Genomic DNA, 10,943 nt, shown 5'->3' on the forward strand with positions numbered 1-10,943 from the left:
GGAAATACCTTCTCTCCCTTGAGACTCACTTTTATTGCCCCCAGGGCAAGTATCATGAGATTAAACACAACTTTGCTAGAAAGTCCCTGAGCCTGACATGGTGTCTGAGGGAGTCTCTGAGAGCTGATCAGAAATAACTTCATGCTGAGTGAGGATCAAAAGATGTCTCGTTCTGCCTCACACTGTCCCTTTGGTTCCCCAAATGAGGGTGCAATAGCCCACTCCCAGAGAGAAAACTAGGATAATGTGTTTCTGATGCCTCAATTTGGTTCAAACCAGAATAAACACGAATGGCAAAAATCAGCCCATGAGCTCATTCAGGCTTTGATCAGAGACATAATTTCATTATGAAATTTTGAATCAGGCTGTTGTGAAGTCTTGCCAAGGAGTTTCATTTTCCCAGATGATATGGTGGGTTGTTTCTCTCCTGTTCTCATACTCAGCTTGCGTTTATCATACGAACTTTCTATCTATTTTTATAACCTGATCCATCAATTCTTTTACAACACTGTTTTCTGATCCTGACAACCATCCTCAGTTCTACCAGCCGAAAATAAGCCTGGTCAAGGTGGGTCAAGCTTAAGTTATTGGTTTGGTTTGCATGCCCTGCTTGCCACAGTTATAATACAATGACTATTTTTAACTCTCCTTTCTGATGTCGTGGTAACCAGAGGAGGCAAGACACACCTCCAGGCCTGTAATTCCTCAGCTTTAAAACAGACATATTAACTACTCTGAAAGATTGCAGCGTGATCATAACAGTTACAGTGTATGAAAGTATTGCAGACATGCTACACACCGTGGAGATGGGCTGCTTTCTCCTTTCCTCAGATCCATGGCTAGCACCTCATTCCCTGAACTCTTGTTTGCAGGAACCACAGGTTGGTGTGAATGGGAAGACCCCAGCAGGAACTGGCTGAAAATGCTATCCTTCTGCAACAGCCTCCTGCCAAGTTCTGATAGGAAAGAATGGGCTGGTGTTTCCATAGGAAGCAGAGACTCTAACCTTACTTTTTTCTTCATTCTGTAAAAACTTTTTCATTAGGGTCTAATGAGCAAGGAGCAGCAACTTCTACAGTTGCATTTTTCAAAGTATGATCTGAGGACCACCGGCATCAGAATCATTTGGGGGAACAGGTTAAAAATGCAGACTCCAGGGCTTCACCCCAGAGGTAATGAAATCAGACCCTCTGAAGGTGGGGCCCGGAGAATACACATTTTTACGAGCTTGTATTGTGATTCTTGTATACACAAAACTTTGAGATCTGAAAAGCAAAGTATTTTCTCAAAGTCACCCTGAGGCTTTCTGACCAGCTGACCAGATGGTGGTCCTAGTAAGACCCAGCTCCTTTCCCACCTATCTTAAATCCTCTCGTTTTTCTCAGCAGAACCACGGTGAGGAAGGCTGCAGCAGTGTCTAATGCACTCTGGAAATATATGTCTTGGCTCTGCCCCAAATGCCTTGATATTTATGCTGCAGCTGGAGGGTCGTTATCCTTTGGCAATGCTCCATTGTAAGGCCATTAGCTCTTAATTAGTGCCAGCTTGTTGGTTTATCCTTCCCAATTGAACTGAGAGCAGAGGCTTCTCTTTTCAGTCTCCTGTGTCTCTCCTCTGGCAAGTCCATGATGAATTGACCCCGGCCTGCTGGGGCCAAGAGTTAGGCCCCTGGAGTGGCTGCTGCTCAATGTGAAACAGTTACTAGCCGCAAGCAGAGGTTCTGGGACCCTGGAAGGACAGGGAAGCACTTGGAATATGTTTTCAGGGTTTTGTTGTTGTGTTTCGTTTGTAGAAAATAAATAGAGTCCGTGCTCATGCAACCTCAACAGTTTACAAGGGAATATAAGAAAACTTAGGTGTATTAAATTGGAGTTTTGTGGGCCAAATTGCTCTCAGTTTTCAGTCTAGGATGCCTAGGGGTTTGGGGGACCAGGATACGGCAAACTAGTGGTCCGGATGGTTATGAAAAGTAGCTAAGATCCTTACCTCTGGGAACTCCAGGGAACCTATCTTCATGGATGATGTTTCTGGTCACCATTTCTAAATGGGAAAAACATAGTCTGTATTGGTTTTGGCCTTCATCTCATGGCAGGGTAAGGAGCTCTTCAAAAAGATCCCTAGATTAAGCTTTGGAAAAATAACTAACAGCATTTTGCTCCTTCCTATCATTGAATCCCGGTGGTCCTCAGCACATTCCCCTTAAAAAAAACCTGAGAAGCCGTTTTTTATGAGATGCTATTAATGGCCTCTAATTTTCAGCCTGGTTTAGATAACTCAAGATTGCTGGCTGCGTCCTGAGAAATAGATCCAGAGTACACACCAATGTGGGAATTTAAAGTATAATTCCAAATTGTAGATAATTGTTTAAGTTCCAAGGAGGCTGGAGGGCCCATATTAAATCATCTCCCCAGGATCAGTGTGTTTCCTATTACACTTGATATCTATCTGTCCAACGATCCTTTTGATTTTTAAGCCGTTAGACTAAATCTTTGTGTAATTCTTTACCCCCTCATCTCCTGCCACACCTCCCCCTTTTCCTTAAGAAAACACTTTTTAAAAATGTTAACCAGGTCCCTTGGATTGTTTCCAGAAGAATAGTGTCACGTTAAAGAATCTGAAAAGTCAACTCCCAAAACCAGTGTGTCAGGGGGCCCTCTGTCTGTCAGAAGGTCAGTCTGGCCCTAGAGGCAGCTTCTACCCAGCAAGACACTAAGGTTTTCCTCGGCCCCCTGCATCCATCTTGCTCCCTTCTCTGGTCTAGTCTAGCCTGGGAACAAAATCTTACTTCCAAGTAGGGACTCAGGCTGAGGTGTGGAAGGAAGACAGAACAAATACCTTCTTAAGCAGCAGCTGAAGAAGTGGTGAAAACCTTGATTTATGTGACTTTTTAGAGCCTTGATTGAAAAAAGACAAGTCTGCCACTCCCTCATCTCAGGAGAAAGCAATCCTTCCAACTTACTGTGTAACCAGGTTGGAGGAATCTTCTCGGGGCTTTACACATCTATTTGAGAGACTTTAGAATTGTCAGTGTTGCTTCTGGCCAGAGTTGGGTGAATCCCCAGGATACCTGGCCACTATACCCAAGACCTGGGGACTCAGGTTTCTGCTGTGCTCCCTCACCCCCCACCTACCCAGTGAACCAGGCATAAACCAAGTACTTTATCTCCAAGGGCAGGGCTAGGTAAACTACCCCTTCCTCCCTCCAAATCCTATCAGCTGCCTGTTTTTATATGGTCCACCAGCTAAGAATGGCTTTTACATGGTTGAAAAATCAAAATAAGAATATTTTATGACACGTGAAGACGATATGAAATCCAAATTTCAGAGTTTATAAATAAAGTTTTATTGGAACACAGCCACGCCATTTGTTTACATATGGTCTACGGATGCTTTTGCACTACAGTGGCAGAGATGAGTAGTTGCCCCGCAAAGCCTGAAATATTTACTCCCTGGCCCTTTACAGAAAAAGCTTGACCACGACTCCATCCTAGGGCTCTGGTGTGTATTCTGCGCATTGAATAACTGTGTAACTGACTATTAGGGCATCGTCTAGTTTCCACTGTCCTCTGAGAGTGAACGTTACATGTCCTGATATGGAGGTACACTTAGGGTTTTTTGTTCTGGGGGTTCAAATGACGGGTCCACTACACACATCTGAGCGTAGCTGATGCTTTAGTGGACCAGCAGGCGGCGCTCTGGCGAGGTTTAAGTTTCCTGGGGAGAGGGAAGAGGGAGCCAGTGTGGAGATAAAAAGGGGGTCTGGGAGGAGCAGCACGGGTCAGTCACTCCCCTCTCCCGTCCTCGGGATTTTTTTTTCCCCGAGACCAAAGAGGAAGGGGGCTTCAAGCAGAAATCCAAAGAGCCTCTTGGTCCAGTCTTTGTGAGACTGCCTCTGGTGACTTTGACGCAAAGCCTGATACAGGTAGAAAAGAGCCTCTTGGTTTTGCCCAGCATGATTCTGGTGCGTTGGAGTCTTCAAGGGCAGCACCTGGGTGGGCAGCTTCAGGAACGTTCCAAAGCAGTTCCCATGGCCGGAAGCTGGCACCACATGCTGACAGTCAGTCTTGAGCAGCTTCATGAGCAATGGATATGATGAAGGGCGGGAGTGGAGAGGCAGGGCTTGTTGGATACCTGTGAGGTCCCTATGGCATTATTTTTCAACACATGTAATCCATTCCCTGGATCCCCCTCCTCTTTCCAATAAAGGAGTGACACTCTGAACAGGCTGGACATCACGGCATGCAGGTGGGGAAAGGACATGCAAAACGTGAGTTTTCACAAAGCTAGGCGGGAGTGTAGCCAACTACCTGAGTTCAAATCCCGGCTCCACCACTTACTAGCTGTGTGCCCCTGGTCACATCCCTTCACCTCTCTGGGTCTCAGGGTACTCATCTGTAAAATGGGCATAACAACAGTATCCACCTCACAGGGCTGTGCTGAGAGAGGATTAAGGAAGGCAATACCGATAAAGGGCTTAGTAGTGTAAGTGCTATATAAGTGTTCGCCACTGTTATTATAAGTGAGTCTCCAACTGCACCCACAGCTTCGTGAGACCTGGGAAAAGACAGGGGGTGTGATCATGAATCCCACAGCCCCTTCTCTTAGATGCTGACATTCACCTGGGATCATACTTAGATGTGACAAAGGTTCATAGACAGTCCATAGAAACACAGAGGGGGGAGCAACTGCCAGGGAGGTTGCTCCTTCCCATAATGATTTGATCTGGGTATGAAATATGAGTATTAGGAGGAGGAAACAGCCTGGACAAAGGCACTGAAATGTGAAAACTCTTTCATATTGGGCATAATTGAGTGGTTCTGAGTAGAAGAGTAGAAGAGAGGGGGGATGGGAGTGGTCGGAGACGATGCTGAAAGCTGGGTTGTCACACCCAGTTGTGGCCAAATGACAAAAAGATCAAAGTCAGGATGCTTTTGGTCTAGTGCTCTAATAAACTTTGATGCTTCCAGAAGGAAAAAGGAATAGGCACTGTCAGTAAGTATGATCTCCAGGAGTCACACGAGAGCAAACCCATTCAAGGGGGACCTTTTCATTCATTCAAGTTTTTCATTCATTCAACAAATGTCAGGCCTATAATAACAAAAGACTAATGCAAATGGTCAAATATGCGGGGGGGTGGGGAAATGTGGACTAGGCAAGCTATGGTTGTGAAGAACCTACAGCCGCACATCAAAAGCAAAGGATGGCAGTGAGAGGGGGCTGTAAAAGTTCTCAGGAGTTGAGCAGAAATACCAAAGTGAGTTGACATGGAGAAAAATCAGAAGGACTAGAAAGATGAAGCAGGTTTTTCGTTGTTGTTTTAAAGAGGGATGGGGGAGGGGGTTATCACTTTGTGAGGGTGAAATGCCTAACTATTGTTTTGTACACCTGAAACTAATAATAAAAAAAGAAAAGAAAAGGGAAATAGGAGAAGGGTAAATCATGGGAATGCGAAGAGAATGTGTTTGTGAGAAATTGAGATGCAATGTCTGTGGACATTTTGTTGGTTTGGTGGCAGGAAAAGAATTGTAAATATGCGTGGTAGGCAAATACCTCGTTCAATAAAATACCTTGCGAGAATGAATGTGAGGGCACAAGAAAAATCAAGCAGAGTCAATCGGCACCGGGCCTGCCATTGGGAGAAAGGCCAAGTGTATATTCAAGGCAGTTGTTGCCAGTCTCCTAGCCCCTGGGCAGATTCGAAGTCTGAACCAGATGGATTATGTGTATCTTAACTGACACAAGCAACTGCTGGGCCATCATCAGGCTTTTCTATCCACTGGGGAGGCGTTGCTCCCCTTCCTCCACTTGGGGCTCCAAGAGAGGTGGCTCTGGCTTTAGGCCAGTGCCAGAGAGAGACTCACTTAGGGCTTTGCTCTGCCGTTGGTTCCCCAGTCTCTCAGAGCATCATTAGATCGAGTTGAGGGCTGTCTGAGGCCCTTTAGGAGGTGGTTTCCTCGTGCTCCAGGCACGAGCACAGAAGTGAGACTCTGGCTCAAATCAGGAACCATTTATCCAAAAGCAAAACCCTCAGAGATAAATCTAATGACAGATGTTCAGATTAAAATGCTGGATTCTGCAATCGTAAGACTGCTCTTCACTTGGCCTTGACACCTGAGACCTGCCCCTTTGAATCCTCTGAGATAAGACAGTGAAGTTGAATTGCCCAAATGGCCTCCTCATGTGCCCACCCTGGGGCTAGCAGAGCCAGAGGGTCCAGATCTACCAAACCCACTGCCCCAGCCTCTTTCCGTGTTGGTGTCTTGCTCCAGCTCCCAGTCCTTGAGAGGACACTTCCCATGGTCCCTGGGATTGTGACACCCTCATTGTCACCACCTTTGCCAAATGAGTGTTCCACGGCTGGCCTGGGAGAGCACTTTTCTTTGTTTCTTGAGCTGCCAACTTGTTTGACAGGCTTTGGACCTGGTCTGGCTGTTCAAGCATCACTTAACCCCCCCACTACCCCCAAATCCCTGTTCCCCCTCCTCCCATTCCCCTGCCCTGCAGGCTGCCGGCTTATTCCTTTTGGAGATGAACTCATTGTTGACTTTAACTCACTTCGATGTTTCCCAGGGAAGCATGCTGGCGGGAGGCCCACCGCAGCTCCTTGAAGAAGACAGCCGGGCCAGTGCCAAGACTGGGTGCCAGGGGCCTTGGAACTGCCAAAATGCCTCCCATTTTATGGACAGGCCTGGCTCGACCTGAGGACATTCCAAGTATTTAATCAGCAGCCCATGGTACATATTGGGTTGCAGAGGGAGCCCTCAGAAGCCAGCCCTTTCAGGAGATGAATCTCAGCCAGAGGAAGGAACCGGCCTTCTCCATGAGCTAGGCTGATGCTCAACAGATGGAAAAAATGCATCCCAATAACAATAATCAATAACCAAAGGCTGGCAGCTGCTGCAGCATGGCCTGAGGGATCCTCGGGGGCTTGGCTCTGCCCTCTCTCTCACACCACACTGAGTCCAGCCAGGAACCCATCTCACCCACCTCCCCGAACCAAGCTCCGGGAGAGCGGACAAGCGAGGGAGGAACCATATTTCACATACTTTCTCTTTCAAAATGTAGCCCTGTTTCGCAATTTCCTACTTAAGTTCTGGAAGGCTCTAGGGTAGGGCCCAAGCCACCTTCTCCAACTACTGACCTGGGTCTCTTATCCTTCTTACCACCAGCCTGGTAAGCTGGAGATGCCCGAGAAAGCAGGCCCACGTTTAATAGCTGTCCCACCACCTCCATCAATGGCAGTTCATCCAGACTCTATGGGATGCTGAAGGAGCCCCAGCTAAGCCCCAGGCCAAAACCTGTTTATCCTTCACCCTGCTGTCAGCTCTTTCTCTCCAGAGAGCCAGGAGGTTTGCCACACCAAAGCAGGTGCACCCAACTGTGGTATGCTCGGCTGCAGCAGCCCCGAGGCGTCTAATCTTCAGATCTCTGCTCCCTACAACTAGGCTTTTGTTCCATCTTACTCTTACAAGCCAGACAGTCCTCCAGGCCCTTTGCAATGGATCCACTTTCAAAATGGAACCTGTTCTCTCTGGTTGTTGTTGTTTTCCTTCTTCACTATCTTTTATCAGGGTTTCCACCTGTTGTCTGTTTCAGTCTGGTCTGGACCACAGCTGGAAGCATCAGGGGCATAAAAGGAAGCACCTGATTACTGGCTCTGTGTCAGGACTTGACTCAGGGCCCAGGAAGCTGACCCTTTTCCTAAATTCCCTCTCAGTCTTTCTAAACCAAACGAAACCAAACAAACCAGAGGGGGACAAATACTTAGAAAAACAAAACCAGAAAACACAACCCCATCACCCAAAATATTGACATGGAAAATAAATCCATTCTCTGGAGACTTGGTCTGACACATACCAGAGCCAGCACTGAGTAAAGTGGCCAGAAATGTGTTAGTCTGGACAAGTCTGTGACCCTGTAGAGGAAAAGCTAACATTTTCCAAATGGCGATGGGAGCAGATAACAGCCACATACAAATCATGTGCTGCTGTTGCCTAAACCTGGAAGCAGGGGTAGGAATCTTGACATGACTCCCTCGCTCCAGCACCCCGCTCACTCGGAAAAGCACCTGTGACTTCTGGTCAATCCTTATGGTCTCTGGCCTCAAGGTGGGCTGCTTCCAGGGCTGTGAGGAGGTAATGGCTCCCCATCTTGAAACTCATACCCCAACTCCAGCAGGAAGAAAGTTGAGACAGACCGGAGCAAGTCCAGGTGGGGCTGTTTTCAGGGACGCTCTGGGATCACACCTGGAAGCACCCAGCATATCGGTGTCAGGAGAATCCCTTCCCACCGGTAGTTCTGCAGACATGGAAGCTCAGAATGTCCCTTCCCTGAGCTGCCTAGGGCTTCAGGCGCAGCTTTAGGAGGCTCGAGGAGGTGATGCGGAGAAGCTGAATGCCAAGGTGACGCAGGAGATACAGCAGGATCCAGATCGTTCTATGTCGCTAAGATGCTGGATTTTTGTTTTGATGTTGTTTTAGAGGAAAAATTAAGGCAATGCTTCTCAAACATTTATCATGAACATGAATTACCTGGGGGATCGACTCTAAGGCAGATTCAGACTCTTTAGTCTGGGAGAGGCCTCGGATTCTGCGTTCTGTATTAAGCTCCCCAATGAGACTGAGGTGGCTGATTTTAGGCCATACTCTGAGTAGCAAGGACCTAAGGACATGGGAGATTGGGACAAATCAGAGCCAGAGCCACCTAACACACACAGCGATTGAGGATTAATACCCAGAAAAGACACAGAAAAACAGAGAAACAATGGTGCATACAAATAGAATCAGAGGTTGAGGTGAGAACAGACAAAGGGTGACAAACTGAGAGACAGAAAAGGGGACAGAGTCAGAGAAATAGGGAGTGGCAAAGGCAGAGAGACCAAAACCAGAGATGGCCATGGGCAGCCGGTGACCACCCAGTGAAGGGACTCAAGTTTTGGTGGGATGAGCCCCAGTGCCCAGTGTATCAGGCACACGAACCTGAGATGCCCCACCTTCCAAGCCCCCAGCCTTCCTACACCTGCCGCACACTCTCCTTGCTTCTGTAAAGCTGTCCCTCCCCCCAGAGCCTTCCACTACTGATTTCCCCATTCTCTGTCCTATGTATTCATCCTCTTTCTCTTAACTGGACCCTTCACAGCAGGTTTTAAACATTTTCAAATCTTCCTCGCCTAGGGAAAAAAAAGACTCTCTCTTGACTCCACATCTTTCTAGCCCCTTTCCTATTTCTCTCCTCTTTTTGCTCAGCTAAACTTCCTGAAGAAACTGTCTGCCCTGCTTCCTGCCTCCCTCACCTTCCCCAAACAGCTCTTGCTGAGGTTCCCATCGGCACACGTGTGAGAAGCCCAGTGCTCGATTTCCTGTCCTCATCTACTTGGTCTCGATCTCCCCTCCTGCTTGCTGGCTTCTGGGCCCTGACACTGCCTTGGTTTTCCTCTCGCCTGCTCTGTCTCTGCCTCCTTTGCTCACTGATCTTCCTTCCTGTCATACGTGCTGGGCCACAGAGCTATCCTGAGCCCCCACCCCACCCCATCCCCACCCTGAGTCCTCAGCCCTCTCGCTACCCTGTACTCGTTTTACTCAACCTCTTCCAAACCCAGAGCCTCAATCACCTGCTCTGTCCCCGTTTCTATTCCAGCACAGGCTTCCCTTGTGCACTCTACACCTGTGTTTGTGTCTACACAAAGGCTACTCGCCATCTTCACCAGGTTGTCTCAGAGGGACCTTGGACTCAACCTGGTCAAAACCAAACTTATGTTCTCCCTTCTCCTCCTCAACTGATCTTCCTCATGGATTCCCCAGCTCAGAAGACAGCACCATCATCTGCCTAGGTGTTCAAGCCAGAAACGGGGACTTTGTCCTTGACACCTCCCTCTCCCATGTCCAGTTTATCACTAAACTCTGCCAACTTTATTCTCCAAGTACCTTTAGACGTCTCCCCATTTCCACTGCCGCCAACCTAGCCCAAGCCTTTGACCCCTCTCACCTGGATGACAGCAACAGCCTCCTAACCATCTTCCCTTCAATCTCTTTTCTACACTACAGCCAGCATAATCTTTGTGAAATACAAATCTGACCATGTTGGCCTGCAGCTTAAAAAACCCTTTAGCAGCTTCTCCTGGCTCTAAGAATAAAGATAACTCCAGGCGACCTTTCTGGGGTTGTCTCCCCTCACATGCGCTCCAGGCCTCCCAGTTATCGTGGCCTCTTTTAGTTCCTTCAACACCAAGCTCCCTTCTGCCACAGGACATTTGCATGTGCTATGCCCTCTGTTGAAAGCTATGCTGTCCAATATAGTAGCCACTAGCCGCAGGTGGCTGGTGAGCACTTAAAATATGTCTAGTGCAACCGAATAAATGAATTGTTAATGTTCTTTAATATTAATTAATTAAAAATTCAAAACATACTCAATTTGGTTATTGGCAAGTTTACCTCTTCTTGAAACAACTTGAGTTTGTGAATCTACTTTTCAACTTTAATTTTTATGAAACCTACACACAGCTCAAGTATTTCTGGTGAAAGTTTAGTGTCTAAATTAAGATATGCTATAAAGTGTAAAAATACACACAGAATGTTGAAGAGTTAGTTTCAAAAAAATGTAAAAGATCTTGTTAATTTTTTATATTGATTACATATTTAAAAAGATGTACATTTTGCATGTTTGGTTAAAAAAAGATACAATTAAAATTAACTTCACTATTTCTTTTTACTCTTTAAATGTGGCTACTAGAAAACATTAAATTATATAAATGGCTCATGTTATATTTCTATTGGACAGCACTGGATTAGAATGCCATTCCTTCTCTTTGTCTTAACGCCTTCTGCTTGTCCTTCAGAGCTTGGCTCAAATATCACCTCCTCCAAAAAGCTTCCCTGAGATAAAGTCTTTGACTTTTATTCACTTTATTTACTTTCATTGCTATGTGTCTGTGACAGTGGTTGCCT

This window comes from Rhinolophus sinicus, chromosome 14 (assembly GCF_057876585.1).
Source record: "Rhinolophus sinicus isolate RSI-liver-muscle chromosome 14, RSI-T2T, whole genome shotgun sequence".
Lineage (NCBI taxonomy): Eukaryota > Metazoa > Chordata > Mammalia > Chiroptera > Rhinolophidae > Rhinolophus > Rhinolophus sinicus.